This window comes from Panthera tigris, chromosome D4 (assembly GCF_018350195.1).
Source record: "Panthera tigris isolate Pti1 chromosome D4, P.tigris_Pti1_mat1.1, whole genome shotgun sequence".
Classification (NCBI taxonomy): domain Eukaryota; kingdom Metazoa; phylum Chordata; class Mammalia; order Carnivora; family Felidae; genus Panthera; species Panthera tigris.
In genome coordinates this window covers 73,808,867-73,823,873 of record NC_056672.1, presented here as the reverse complement: position 1 = coordinate 73,823,873, position 15,007 = coordinate 73,808,867, and the positions used below count along the sequence as shown (strand labels likewise).

General features: G+C 55.0%; 1 protein-coding gene across 2 annotated transcripts in view; it reads left to right on the top strand.

The window, feature by feature from the left end:
- The first annotated feature begins 3,049 nt into the window (after nt 1-3,049).
- AKNA (AT-hook transcription factor) overlaps nt 3,050-15,007 on the top strand; it is a 55,239-nt gene continuing 43,281 nt past the window's right edge. Inside the window, exon 1 of one of the 2 annotated variants that reach the window (XM_042964649.1) lies at nt 3,050-3,125. The gene's annotated coding sequence lies outside the window, so the exon portion shown is untranslated. Of the gene's footprint in view, nt 3,126-12,214; nt 12,861-15,007 lie in introns of those variants that run through there. The other variant, XM_042964647.1, reaches the window with a different exon arrangement.

Below are 15,007 nucleotides of genomic sequence, written 5' to 3'. Positions count from 1 at the left end.
GGTGGGGTGTGGGGGTGTTAGAACCAAAAACACTTGCTGAAGGGCAGGGAAGGGAGGGGGGCATAAAATGGTCTGCTATACCCCCGGGGCCCATTTCCTTCAACCCCAGGGTTTCTCTGGGATAAGAAGAGTTTGAGAAATCCTGCTTTGCCCAGCTCTGTGTCCAGAGGTCAGCTAGAGATGGGTTAGGGGCAGTTGAGTCCACAGACCTGCACCAGATCTTGCTTTCATCTGCCCCCATCACCTCCCCAGCTCAAGGAGACCACCTGAGGCCAGAGGCCTGGATTCCACTTGACCTCTGAGGCAGCCAGTATCCCTGAAGCCCCAGCCCCTCCTGGGGGACTCTTTAGGCCCCTCCCCAGTCCTAATAACCCTGCAGGGAATAACTCCCACCTGGCTGTCAGGCCCCAGCTCTCCAGGCATTGGATGCAAAATCCTGCCTGGTCATAGGTAAGTGATCTCACCTTTCTAGGCCCAAATTCCCCATCTGGAAAATGGGTGTGGCAGGCTGAATAATGGCCCCAAAGATATCCAGGTTCCTGGAACGTGTGAACATTACCTTACATGGCAAAGGGACTTGGCATATGGGGTTCAGGCATTTAGATGGGGATGTTATGCTGGATTTTCTGGGCGGGGCCCAATCTAATCCCAAAGGTCCTTGAAAGAGGGAGGCAGAGGGGGACGTGACACGGAGGAGGGAACAGTGCTGTGCTGAGGGCAGCAGAGATCGTGATGTGCTCTGGAGATGGAGGGAGGGACCACCAGCCAGGAATACAGGTGGCCACTAAACACTGGAAAAATCAGGGAAAGAGATTCTCCCCTCAGAGCAGGCAGAAGGAAACCAACTCCTTGACATCAGCCCCTTGAGACTGACCATGGACTTCTAACCTCTCTTTGTAAGAGAACAAATTAGGGCTGCCTTAAGCCATGAACTGGTGACAATTCGTTACAACAACTACAGGAAACAAACGCAGTGGGGATACTGCAACTTGCCCGTGATGGAGGTTGGGATGCTGTGTGTGGGCCCCTGAACCAGGCTCAGGGTCAGCCCCAGGGTGATGACTGCAATCCGGATGATGCTCATGGCAAACAAAGGGTCCTCCGGCCTTAGGAATGCCACAACTTTTGCAGTCTCTAGTCCTCGTGCATCTTGTTCTGAACCTTGTGCATCCGTCTATCACCAGCCCATGGTGAATTTCAGGCCAGTCACTGACCACCTCCGGTGCCTCGAACCGGCTATCTCTCCGCTCGGTCCAACTCCAGGAGACAAGAGGGCGCCTGGCAGCTGCTGCCCACTGCCCCAAGTTTGTACTCTGAAAAAGTAGGACAAGAATAAATTTCTGGAACTGTTGTTTCTAGAATTTTTCGGCCCAACTCCAGGGCTGTGGCCCATTGGGCGTTAGGGTCCCCCTCCCAATGGAATTTTAAACAAACTTAAACTCCTTTGCCAGTGGGCTTAGAAAGGTCAAGTTTCTTGCCCAAAGTTATATAGCTAGTGAGTGGTAGAGGCCAAATTCGGATCCATGGCTGCCTGAAGTCCACATCATAAAGCAAAGACAAGCATGTGTCCTGCTGTCTTCTGAAGGGACCCCAAACCATGGGCGAAGGTGGCTTTGAATAATGGAGGAGGGAGGGGTCAGAGGTCTACCCTGGCCACAGGTACCTGTGGCCCTCACATGTTTTTTCATGATGCCAGAATTGGGGTGGTGGGGTGGTGTGGGGACAGTACTGCTGGAGAGTCTCAGAATTCGCTGCTAGATGAAGAAGGCAGGAAGAGGGTGAGTTTGGGGCCTGAGCCAGGGCCTGCCCAAGCAAGTGCCAAGTTGCCCTTCAAATTACCTGGAGCTCCCTCTGCTTGGGAGAAAGGAGGGTGAGGGATAGAATAGCCCAACGTGAGGATTACAAGGATGGAGAACAAGACATCGCTCAAAGGGTCCACACTTCAGAGTCTGACACCTGGGATCAAATTCCACCTCTACTATTTCCTGGCCCTGTGATCTGGGGCAAGTCATTTAACCTCTCGGAGCCTCAGTTTCGCCATCTTTAAATGAGGAGCCTAGTATTAACCTAGCTGGCAGGTTATCAGAAGGATTCGCTAAAATGTTAGCCACTGGCACATAGTACACTTTCAGTAAAATAGAAACTGCTGCTGTGATTATTATTGGGTGCGTGTAGGGAGCCTCAGGCACCCTGGAGAACCCGGAAGAACTTTCTGCCAGGAGGACAGAGAACTGACTGCAACAGAGATGGATGCAGGTCCTCGGCAAGAGTCTTCCTGCCTTGGGGGCAGTCAACTCCTCTTGAAATAGCGTTGGTGGAGGGGCTCTTTAAATGAGTGCCATTGATTTCTTTCTTCCGGGTTTGCTGCTTTCTTTATTTCCTCCCCTCAGCACCTCTGTGAGGCTGGCGTCAGGGATCCCTTTAGTGGCAGCCAGCGGCAGAAGTGGGCGGAAGCCTAGGCCAGTTTGACACTTTACACGACCATCCTTCAAGGTGACCTCTCAGTGGACGACGGATCATTTCTGTCCTGTACTCACTGCTGGACTTTGGGCAAGCTCTTGTCCCTCTGGAGACCTGGGTTCTCCCACCTGCTAATCAATGTTGGTTTGCACTAAGCATATGCTTAGAGAGTAGTGACAATACGTACCTACCTCACAGGAGAGGACGGAGCACAGGAAGAGCTCCCAACAGTTATTGACAGATAAGTGCTCAAGAAAAGTTCGTTATTACTAATATTATACTGTCGTGAAGCAGTCCGCTTCAGCTATGAAAGTTTGTGGTTTCTTTCTCACTGTGGCTCTGTGCGAGCTTGCACAAATGTCTCAGCTCTGGGCCTCCGACTCCGGTCGGCACTCGGGCGGGTTCCAGGACGGACACGAACCTGCCAGATGTGAACTTTTCAGGGCTGGAGCCCAGGCCGAATGCCTGGGGGCGGGCCGCAGGCGGCCGCCTCTCTGCGATTGGTGGAGCTTCTCGAGGCCCCGCCTCCCTGGGCCCTCCCCGCCCGTCACAGGCCCGCCTCGGGGATTAAGCAAAAAGTCGCCGCCCCGCCCCGCACCGGGATTGGAGGCCTTTGTTTGCCGCTCAACTCCAGGAAACCACGGGCGCGCTGCGACCGCCGGCAGGTGAGGCGCGGGGTGGGGCTCGCGGTGGGTCCCGGGCTAGGGCCGGTCCCTCGCTGGGTCTCAGTTTCTCGATCTGGGGAATGGGGAGGAGAGCGGACCGCGCCGATGGGCTCCGATCCACAGGGACTGCCGCTGCTTTCTGTCTCTCCCACGTGGAAACCCCACGCTCCCGGGAAGGAGACCGATCGCCGCTCCGGAACTGGGAGGGAGTCCTGGACCGGCGTTCAGTGTCCAGTCCTAACCCGGCTGGCCGCGGGGTTCCGCAGGCGCCACCTCCGGCCTCAGTCTCCACCTCCGCACAATGGGGGCGTTGGCCTTTGCTCTCACTCCAGCTGGGGCTGGTCGCAGGGCGGGGAGAGGTCCCGAGGGAATCGGGGGTGGTCCTTGGCGGGGCCTCGGGCCGTGTTTGGGTTGGAGGTGTGGCCCGGGTAGCTGTGGTTACGGGGGAGGTGGGACTTCTCTGTCCTGGGATTTGTGTGAGATTCTTGTTCACCAGGCAACAACCCGCGCAGCCTGACAACTCGGAGCCGCGCACCCTCCCCGGACGCCTAACGCAAGTTTCTTTTCCTCTTTTTGGCAAGGGGGAGGGAGGCAGAGCAAGGGCCAGCAGTGAGGATGGGCAGCTCGACAGTGGTAGGGACTGGAATGGACTGAGAAATGAGACCAGCCTTTCTCAGTACACAGATGGGGAGACTGAGGCCGAGAGAAGGGGCGCGTGTTGCCCGAAGCGCACAGCAGGGCCGGCGCAGAGCTGGCCTCTCCCCAGGGCGATGCCGCTGACACCCGCGGCGGCGTGCGACCTTGGAGGAGACTCTTCCCTGATCCTTTCCCCCGCTATTGTTGAAAGAAACGACAGGTTGGAGAGGATCATTACCTACCTTTCAAAAGCTTCTTCTTCTCAGTGATAAAGTTGGGAGGGAAAGTTGCTGATAACAAGCCCCGGCTGTTTTGGAGCTTTGAGCCGAGACAGGTTGTAGAGAAAAGAGACATTGTTTCTGTCCTCCAGAACGGAAGAAGAAATTGTTGAAACCGAAGCACGGAGGACTGAGGTTAGATACCTCCAGGGACTTCCCAAGAGAATTTACCAGGCGCCTCCTCTGGCGTTGGTGGGTTTTACCGTTTGACTGTTGGTTTTGTTTTGTCAAGAAAACAGAACCCGAGGGGGCTTAAGTCTAGCTTAGGGTGATAGACCCCTTGGTGTTTTGGGGACTATTCAAGTTTTATTCCCAGTTCTTCTGCAGGAAGGAGAAGGTGCCCGCGTGGGGCCTCTGCCTCCCCAAAGTCCAGTGGTTTGCATCTGAAACATGTGATGTAGGCTGTTTCTTGCGAGGGGATTTCATCAGCTCCCACCAGTCTGAACACTCTGCCAGAAGCACCAGGGCTGGGGTTACCAGAGATGCTGGGGATGGTCCCCGCACTGCCGCTGTCATGCTGAGACCGTATTTTGGAAACTGGTGCCTGCCAAGGACCTTTCAGTTTATCCCCAGGAGGGGGGAAGAAAGTATTTTTAAAGCATCTAGCTGAATCACCAGGCAAACGCCAGGTCTTTTTTATGTTTCCTCAGTCCTGGGAGATGGGACAGATCTGGAGATGGAGAGTTAGAAGACCTGGGTTTCAATCCCCAGCCTGACTTCCATTCTGAAAGCCTCAGTTTTCCTCTCTGTTAAATGGGAATGGTAGTAGGCACTCCAGTGCCTACTGGAGAAGAGGAAACTGAGGCCCAGAGAAAGGAAGTAACAATAATATTGATAACAGTTACTGATTACTGAATGCTATATTCTCGCCACTGCGCCACGGGTTTTACTGCAATGACTGAGGTCTGGGAGGGCAGGAACTTTTGTCACCTTCTTGGTACCCAGTACAGAGCCCTACACATAGCAGGTGTTCATTGCATTGTTGTCGATCGCCTGGATTTTATCACTTAGTGTTCACATTGTTGCCATGAAGTGGGTGTTGTTGCTGGTCTCCTTTTACAAATGAGAAGCCCGAGGTTCAGAGAGTTTAAGTCACTCACCTGAGGTCACACAGCTTTTCTTTGGGGTTGGTCGGCCCTTACTTTGGGATGTGCAGGGGTATGTCGTCTTGTGGGAGCTGACCGTGTGCATCTCTCTCTGGTGCTGTGCTGGTGATACCACATTGGTAGCTTGAAATTGGCCATAATGTGGGCATTTACACTATGGCAATCAGATCAGGCCACAAATCAGGCTTTTTCTTTTCTTTTTTCTTTTTTTAAGAAAGCCACATGTAAAGGGTACTGTGGGGTAGAAAGCCAGCACTGCTAGGAGGTGGAGGGTTCCTGGTAGGGCAGGAGGCCCCAGGGGTGCCAGGCCGAATGCTCCCGTAAAGTGTGGTATTTGAGAAGGAAAACCTTTCTGAGACGGGGAGCCTTGTCTGGCGTGTGAGTTGTGCAGTGCAGCCACCATCTGACTTAGGAACAGGTCAGTTTGAGCCTGAATTCGGGGCCAAGGTGTCTGGCCTTTAACCCCAAGTGACAACAGCCATTAGTTGGTCTTTAAGCACGGAAATCCTTGACCAGAATGATGCTGTGGGAAGATTTAGCCCGCAGCGTGTGCCCAGGGGATTAGAGGCTGAGCCAGGGGCCGGGCCAGTGGCAAGAGGCACTAACAGACCTGGGAGCCAGGAGGAGGCTCAGAGTGCCCCGCCCCCCCGCCCTCCCTTTCCCCGCCCCCGCCGTGTTTCCCCGAAAACGTCCTGTGTGCCAGGCCGTGTGCACACATTGTCCCGTTACTTTGCATGCACATGCCTTCAGTTACCTTCAGTCTGTGGTTGAGGGCATCAGAGGGGTCTGGAAGAGCCACCAGATCTGGATCCAGGCCTTTCTGTCCCCAGCCCCTTGCATTTTTAATTCCTGGGTCCCTCCTTCATTCCAGTGTTTGGCAAGAGCGACCCCTTGCTCCCAGGCCTGATCCCCCATGAGCCCCTAGATCCTTGCCAGAATCCCCTGTTCTAGGGGAGAGGCTGGGGATCAGGGCCAGAGTGGGTTGCCCAGCTGGCAGTCTTCTTGGAGTCTTGAGTCCACAGCCAAAGGCCAAGGACCGGGAGGGGCCTCAGGTGCCAGGAGGCTGCACTCAGAGCCCCACTAGGTCAAGGGGTCATTTGGAGGGTAATGCTGTGCTTGTGGCTGTGTACAGACCCAGCTCTGCCTGTCATGTGCTGTGGGACTATGGGCGACTCTTACAACCTCTCCGGGCCTTTCCTCATCTGTTAAATGCCTGGTTATGAGAATCTGATCAACACATGCCATGCCCGAAAATGTTGAGTGGGTAAGGCTAGGATCACTTCCCTTCCCTTTTATGATTTTCATATGTTGCCACATGTTGCATAAATGACTACATGTGCAGAAAAGAGCCTGTCGTATCAGAGCTTAAAAAGAGGAAGGGGGGTGGGGCACCTGGGTCGCTCAGTCGGTTGGGTGTCTGACTCTTGGTGTTGGCTCAGGTCATGATCTCATGGTTTGTGGGTTCAAGCCCCACGTCCAGCTCTGTGCTGACAGTGCGGGGCCTGCTGGGGATTCTCCCTCTCTGCTCCTCCCCCACTTGTGCTCCCTCTCTCTCAAAATAAATAAATAAGAACTGTTAAATAAAAAAGAGGAAGACAGAAAGTGCGGGATGGGAATTACAGAATATCACAGGGTGTCAGTGCTCCAAAGGGCCCCAAAGCACCTAACCGCTCTTCCTGACTTGCACTGGCAGGGAACCTGAGGCAGGGCAGGCCCAAGGTCTCGTCAGAATGAAGCCACTACACAGGTCTGCCGTGGTGGCATGTGTGTGTGGTGGGGGGGAGGGGGTATAAGAACAGCGAATCTTCATTTTACTCTTATTTTTAAAGCAGCTGTTATTTTTGGAAAACACACATAAGGAGAAAGAGTAAACTTGGCTATAGTTGTATTACCTAGTACTAATTACTATAAACATTGTGGCTCACTCCCCCCCCCCCCACTCTCTGTTTCCCTCCCTCGTTTCCTTCTCTTCCTCCACACGTTAACTGTTGTTCTTTGTATGTAATGGGCTCAAACTAGATACAGATGATTTGATAACCGGCTCACTCAGTGTGTCTCTTCTACGCCACTGTATATCCTTCCACTATAGGACCGGTGACAGCTGCATGATGCTCCTTTGAGCAGAAACATCATAATTTATTTCAGTGGTCCCCTAAGGTTGGACACCAAGGTTGCTTTCAATCTTTTCACGTACTGCAAGGTTCCGTCACAGATACATAAGACTGTACTGTCTAGATTCGCACGGCGTGGTTCAAAGCCAGCTTCCTCTCCTGTGACATGGGGAGAATACTTCTTGCCTCCTTGGATTGGCGTAAGGATTAAATGATGACATCCTAATCCACGGAAAGGCCTTTACGTGATAGGTGTGCAATAACGTCTTGCTGTTAGCAATGCATTCACCTTTTTTTGGTGGACGCTTTTCATGGAGCGTGAATTTAAGGGTGTGTGTGTGTGTGTGTGTGTGTGTGTGTGTGTGTGTAAGTGCTTATGCGTATGTGTGTTTTGCTCGTATGGCCACACCCTCCTCATCGCCCATGCGGAGGTTGGCTGAGGAAGGCCCGCATCCTCCCCTCCTTAACTCTTCAGGGCGAATACACGGTTTCTATCTGGATTGGCGAGCCCTGGGATCGTTTGGAGGCCACAGGGAAGAGGGCCACAGGGAAATGACAGCATTTCTCTGCACTTGGAAGAGGTGGCCATCCCTTTTTCTGTCGAAGACCCAGAAGAGGTCTGTGGCTGATCTTAGGGGAGCTCCAGAGCCAGGAAAATTAAACTCAGTCCTGCAGGGAGCAGGCCATATGGGCGTTTCACGGGTATGGCCAAAGTCATTTATTCATGAGCTCTGTGCCAGCTGGGCTGTGGGCCAGGACTTTAGGCCCATAGCCTCATTTATCATCCCAACAATTCTGTGAAGTCCGTATTACCCCCATTTTACAGAAAAGAAATCTGGGGTTCAGAGAGGTTAAGCCACTTGCCCAAGGCCACACAGGTTTCAAAGAGAAGCTGGAGATCTCTGCCCATAAAGCACATGTTCCAGAAGCCCCTGTGCCTTGCAGCCTCCCATCACCATGGCGTTTCTACCGGTGTTGGCAAGTGGAATCAAAGAACCCAGGAGATTTAGTGCTAGAAGGTTATTTCTGACAACCTCAGAAGTAATCTCATCAAGCCTCAAGATTTCCAGGCTAAGAGAGGGGAAGGCACTTGTTCAGTGACACTCAGGCTGTCACATGGGTCTCTGCTTCCCCAGTTCTTCTTGGCCAGCTCACCTACCACCCAAATTCCCTGCGGGCTTTAAATACAGGGTAAATTCAGCAGCCTGGGCCAGAAGGAGTGGATGACTTTGGGGGGGGGGGGTTCATTTCTTTCCCAAGGAAGGGAGTCCCCATGAATTCTGAAGCTGCCAGTCCCCAATTTCCCCCCAATGGCTGGAAAGCCCTGTGGCCTCGCTGTACCTCCGGGGCTCAGGACGTTGTGTTCAAGGTAGGTCACCCCAATGAGCAAGGCCCATCCCAGTCCCAAGCCATGTCCTGGGCCGCACCAGAAGGCTTGGAGAAAGGCAGACCTACCTTCCATTCTGGTTACCACGCTGGGCAATTAGGTGGGGCTCAAGAGGGAATGTGGATGGAGGGCGGGGAGCCGATGGCTGAGTGATGGGCAGTAGGAGGGTGGTTGAGGATGGCCTTCGAGGTGCTGGAGCCTCACGACCCAGGGGCTAGAGGGGACAAATGGCCAAAGGCTTGCTGGGCCCCTGCGGCCAGGAGGCAGGCTTGTGCAGATTCAGCAGGGCGTGGGCACGCTTCTGGTAAAAGTACTCAAGGGGCGCCTGGGTGGTGCAGTCAGTTAAGCGTCCGACTTCAGCCAGGTCACGATCTCGCGGTCCGTGAGTTCGAGCCCCGCGTCGGGCTCTGGGCTGATGGCTCGGAGCCTGGAGCCTGTCTCTGATTCTGTGTCTCCCTCTCTCTCTGCCCCTCCCCTGTTCATGCTCTGTCTCTCTCTGTCCCAAAAATAAATTAAAAAAAAAAAAAAGTACTCAAGGCTGGGGACCAAAGGATTTTGCTGTTGCTTTGTTTTTGTTGGGTGACCAGAACCTAATCCCTTCCCCATCTCTGGGTCTCAGTTTCCTTACCTGTAAACGAGATCGCGCTCCTGTCCTGCCCATTTCCCAAGTCTATTCTTGAAGCATCTTGTGCAATGAAGGACAAGAAAGCAGTTTAGAAAAGCCCCCGAGGGCGTCTGGATGCCTCAGTCAGTTAAGCATCCGACTCTTGATTTCGGCTCAGGTCTTGATCTCACACCCAGTCCGTGAGTTCGAGCTCGGCATCAGGTTCTGAGCTGATAGCGTGGAGCCTGCTTGGGATCCTCTCTCCCCTTCTCTCTCGCCCCTTTCCCCGTCTCTCTCAAAATAATAAATAAATAAACTTAAAAGAAAAAGCCCCTGAAAGGCTCTGTGTGGAACGAGAACTTCATTGTCGATTTAGAACGCTGGCTTAGTGAATTGCAGTTAGTTGGTAATAAGCTCTCCGCCCAATTTTATCATGCACAGATATTAACGATCTCTGCAGGCTGCAGTGGTGTGAACACCGAGCATTGTTGTTAAGAGGTGGATGATTGTGGGCGTCAATCTCTACTGGCACTCACCAGCTTTGTGACTGCAGGCAGGTTCCTTGGACTCTCTGGGCCTCTGTTTACCCACCTGTAAAATGGGCATGTCACACCAGCCTAACTGGCTTGCTGTGAGGGCCACAGCCACCGCATGGGCAACTGGCTAGATTCAGTAGATCATCCAGCGTGTATTTACTGTGCTTCTACTGTGTGTCAAGCCCCATGCTGGGCACTGGGGATATAATGGTGAGCACTTCAGAGTTCCCAGTCATCAGGAAGACAGACCTGAGGTCTAATTCCAAATGGATCCCCGAGGAGGGCACGTGGGGGCTAAGATCTACAGGTTGCCTAGAAGTTCCCAGGGAGAAGTGGTGGGGTTGAGTTTGTCCTAGGAACAGTGGGGAGCACCCTGAGGAGGGTGGAGAGGGGGGAGCAGGGAGAGGCTGGACCAGCACCTTCTTCACTTCTTTCTCAGAGCAGCGGGCAGGACAGGAGTGTTTCCAGCACAGATGGACCATGTTTGCACGCTTTTGTTTTGGAACGATTGCAGTGGTTCAGGGTGGCGAGGAATGGATTGGAGGGGCCCCAGAGCTTTCCAGGAGAGGCCACGTGTGGATGCGGTGATGGGGCAGGTTCTGGTGAGACTGAGGCAATGCAACCGATAGGAGTCGATGATGGACCGTTCACGGGCTGTAAGGGAGAGGGAGATGTCCAGAACGACGGTCACTTGTGTTTGCGCACCTGGGCAAGAGATGGGGCAGCTTTGGAGGGTGGCCGTGTCCTGAGGTCACTGTGGGATGTGTTGCTTTAAGCAGAATTTGGCCCGTGGGGGGAGATGGTGTGCCAGGAGGGGGCGCAGCACAAGTAAAGGCAGGGAGGAGCACTGGTGAGACTTGGGGGGCGGGGGGGGGTGGGGGGCGGGACACAGGGAGGTGGACCAGTGTGCTGCTTTCCTTGGTGTTAGGCGGCTGCCCCTAAGATGGATTTGGGGTTATCTGGGGGCCGTGGGGCGTGTCTAGCTGAGGCAGCCACCTGGCCTTGATGGCAGGGCTGCCTGGGTTAATGACCAGGGAGGGAGGGTGAGTGAGTGACGGGCCGTCAGGGAAGCCCGCCCCTCGCACAATGGCCCACATGGTCACCAGAACTGGCAGGCGGGGCCTCATTAGGGTCTGGCCCTGCTCCACATCGGGCTGGGGGCTGCGGGGAGAGCCTTACCACCCAGATGTGTGCAGAAGGCAGGCAAGAGGCTGGAGGGGTGGGGTGATCGCTGGGATGAGGGCATCTGGTTCTAGCTCTGGCTTTGCCAGATACTCACAAACTAACCTTAGGAAAGTCCATTCCTTATTCCTTCATTTGTTTGTTCATTCGTTCATTCATTCGTGTTCCAGGCCCCCAGCTGTACGCTTCGCAGGTCTTAACTCATTGAATCCTGGCAGCCGCCCGGTGGGGGGGCCACACTTCTTATCCCTGTTTTACAGATGAAGAAACAGGCTGAGGGCGGTGAAGTCTCCCAGGTCACAGAGCTAGCGAGAGGTGGGGCTCTGCACTGACTCAGGACCCATTTTCCTTCCCTTCAAATCTGGCTGCTCATCAGAATTGCCTGGAGAATCGTTTTTTGGACAATAGACGCCAGATTTTTTCCTTTTTCTTTTTGTTTCCTGAATCAGAACCCCTGGATCCTCCATGGGGCCATGCCCCCACTCCTGCCTCTCCCTCTTCGCTCGCTCTCCTCTGGGGACGCAGCTCTGCTGTTCTCAGGGAAAGCCCAGCTGGTTCCCACCTGGCCCTCTGCACTTGCCCTTCCAGAATACTCTGCTGCCGGCCTTTCCTGTGACTTACTCCGGCCTCTGTCTTCAGTCCCTTGTTCGAATGTCACCTTCTCAAGGAAACCTTCCTGGCCATCCCCAAACCCTCCTCTCCAACCCCTTACTCTCTGAGCCGCAGATTCTTGACCCGGGCCACATATCCTGGTCACCTGGGACACTTTAACGTGGCGGATGTCCAGAGACTGATTCTGTTGGTCTGAGTCAGCCGCAGGCATCAGGCTTACCAAAAGCAGCCTGGGATATGGATCAGGGCTCCATCCCACCCTTGTCGGTCTTATCCATCCCTCTCCATGTTCGTTTACCGGCTGTGTTTATTGGAGTGGAGCAAGGACTTGGCCTGTCTTGCACCTTGCCATGTTCCCAGTACAGTGAAAAGCACCCAGCGGACAGGAGGAGCTCCGCAACTACCTGTCAAATGAATGAATGGGATGAGGGAAACGTGGGGAAAGGTAGCTTGCCCTCTGATTAGCTCTGGGGACAACAGGGGACATTCACCCGATCAGTCACTTCCCCACCTCCAGTGCTGCCTACAAAATCCCACTGTAGCTACAGGCCCAGCTTAGGGTGAGGACGGGGGTTGGGGGCCGGGGGTGGGGGGGATGGCAGGCATTGCTGCAGCCTCCCTAAGGTATTGGGTTGCAGGATGGAAGGCAGGACAGGAAGTCAGAGCTGCAAGGGTGCCAAGCAAGCATCCAGTGTGAGCTCCCATTGTGCAGGTGAGCACCAGGGCCTGGGGAGGGAGGGAGCCTCAGCCAAGGTCATGCCCTAGAGGGTAAGGGCTACAGAAAAAGCTCCCAGAGGGTTGCAGCTGTTGAGGCCTCCTCCCAGGCTCAGCATGCTGTGTGACCTTGGCCAAGCCTCTGACCTTCCCTGGAACCTCAGTGTCATGGGTCTGTACTTTGGCTGAGACGGCCCCAATCCCTGATGTGAGGAGACTCTGCCGTCCTTTCCTGGGCTGCGAGATCCGACCCGCAGAGAGCTCGCAAGGGGTTAAGCTCCTCCTGCTGACTCTCACTCCGCACGCAGACAAACCCCCTCCTTCTGACAAACACTTGTAGGAAATCAGGCTGGGCGCTTCCTGCCCAGGCGAGGCGGCCTCAGCCGCAGCAGGGGCGGGGAGAGGTGGGGAGCGATGCTTGTCTGTGAGCAGCAGCTCGGGCTGGCAGAGCAGCCTGGAGGCGGGCCAGGGCGCCATGGAGGCGGGGGGCTCCCCAGGTTTGGAACAAAGACCTCACAGGCAGGTCCCCTGAGCCTGGGCCAGCAGGATGGTGGTGGAGCCCAAGAGAGGTAAGGGAGTGAGGAGGGCAGGGGAGGTCGCCTTCCCTCTGGGCTGGCCAGTCACAGACTCTCTGGGACAGTCAGGGCAGCTGGACCAGCCCAGCCAGGAAGTTACAGCTGTGGCAGCTGTTACTACTTCTCTCCCAGCTCATGGAGACTGGCCCCCGGGGCATGGGTGGATTTCAGGGGGATTTCTTCAAGCTTCCGGGTGCTGGATCCCAGTCTGAGCTCTAGTCCGAGCTCTGATTCTGATCTCTGTGAACTTGGACAAGCGCTGGTCCCTCTCTGTGTCTGGGGTGTCCTAATCAGCACACGCAGAGTTAGTCCCTGGGCTGCTAAGGGGCCTCAAAGGTGATGCTCGGATGAGGGGCAGGCCAGGAGGCAGCAGGGGGGTCCCCACTAAAGAGCGGCCCCTTCCGTGGTGTGTAAGGGCCAAGAGAGGAGCAGACACAGCCCGGCTCTTCAGGCAGGCGGGGCTAGAGTCCGCAGCGGCCAGGGTACCCTTCCTCTTTCTCCTCGGCCTCTGATGTGGAGAGAGCTGGGGGCAGGAGGGGGTACATCCAGCTGGTGCTTCCTCAAGGGATTAGTTTTTTGGTGGGAACCTCTTGAGTACAGTAGGTCTGTGCCCTGCCAGCTGCTCAGGGAGGGCAGCTGAGTTTGGGGCTCTGAGCTCAGCCCTTTTGGAGGGGCCCAGGCACTTGATATGGGGAGTTTTCCTTCCCCTTCCTCCTGTCCTCACCCCGAGTCTGATGGACTTGGTTTCCCAGTCATGGTCCCTGGGTCTGAATCCCTGGCTGCGTTTCCTGTGTGCGAGGTCTTGGGAGAGCCAGCCATCTCTCTACGACTCCGTTTTCTCATGTGGGAGATGTCAGGGTGGACGTAGGAGCAGGGAGGGGTCACCCTGCACAGCCCTGGCTGGATTAGAAGGGGCCTCAGAAGGCGTGGGGAGGCAAAGGTGAGCTGCATGGCTGCAGTCGGCATAGGAGAACCCGAGAGACTGAGCCATAAAGACAAGGGTCCTCAGTTTTGGAGTGGCTGAAGTGGGCAGAGGAACCCTGTGGGTGTGGCCGACCGACTCGGGAACTGGAGAAGAGACCAGAAGGGGCTCACAGACCCCTGAGAGAGCCGGGGCAGGGCCAGTGGCAGGGAGAGACGAGCCATACAAAAGGAGGGGGGAGCCATACAAAAGGTCGGTGCTTCCCGGTGAGGTAGTTTCTCCAAGGCAAGCAGGGACCTTGAACCTGACAGCCCAGCACCTGAGGGGATTGAGAGCTGTTTTGGGCTCAACCCTTAGTTCGCATGGCTGGGGCCTTCACCCAACCCCCCTGCCTTTCAGGAGCCACCCTGTGGCCCTCATGCAGGCTGACTGGAACAACCCAGCCTTTGATTGTCATTCAAGGACCCCTGCCCATAGCTCTCAGTCAGGGTCTGTTCATACTTTCAGACCTCTGTGCCTTTGACTATGCTGTTCCCTCTGCCTGGAATGCCTCTCCCCACAGATTCTTCCCCCCAAATCCTCCTTGCCCAGCTTCATGCTTCCTTCATCAATAACCCTCTGTATTGTCACCTACTCCCCCCCCCACCACCGCCGTTGAAACTTTGGAACACTTTGACTCATTTCAATGTTCCTTGTGACTTCCATACTGGTTGGCACACAGTAGAAGGTCATAGGTTTTTTTTAAGTTAATTTGCACCCACTGGGCGTTCAATATACATCTTTGTTACTTTGTAGTGGGTCCTCAGGATGGAGGAGGGAGTTAGCAGTTCTGAAGCTGTTGCCCTCAGGAGCCAAAGTCAACCGGGAACCTCAAGGTTCATTTAGCTACCACCCAGCCCACCTTAATGGGGCAGTCACTCCTTAGAGTAGCAAGGCAGGTGACGTTCTCCCCATTTTACAGGGAGGGAAGGTTAAGCACAGCCGTTGACCGGGAAGCAACAGCATCAGACCTGGAACCTGGTCTCCAGGTGCCCAGCGACTTCTCTTTCTTGCACCAGCGGTGAGGGCGAGTCCTCATCCCTGCCTGAGGTTGGCATGTGGTTGGCGCCCAAGTGTGTTTGTTGACTGACCCGCTGAGTAGCTGGCTGGGCCCTGGGCTCCGAGGCACCGAGGGCCGTGGCTTGCGTGGAAGACAGAGGCCTTGCTCAGGAGAGGCTCC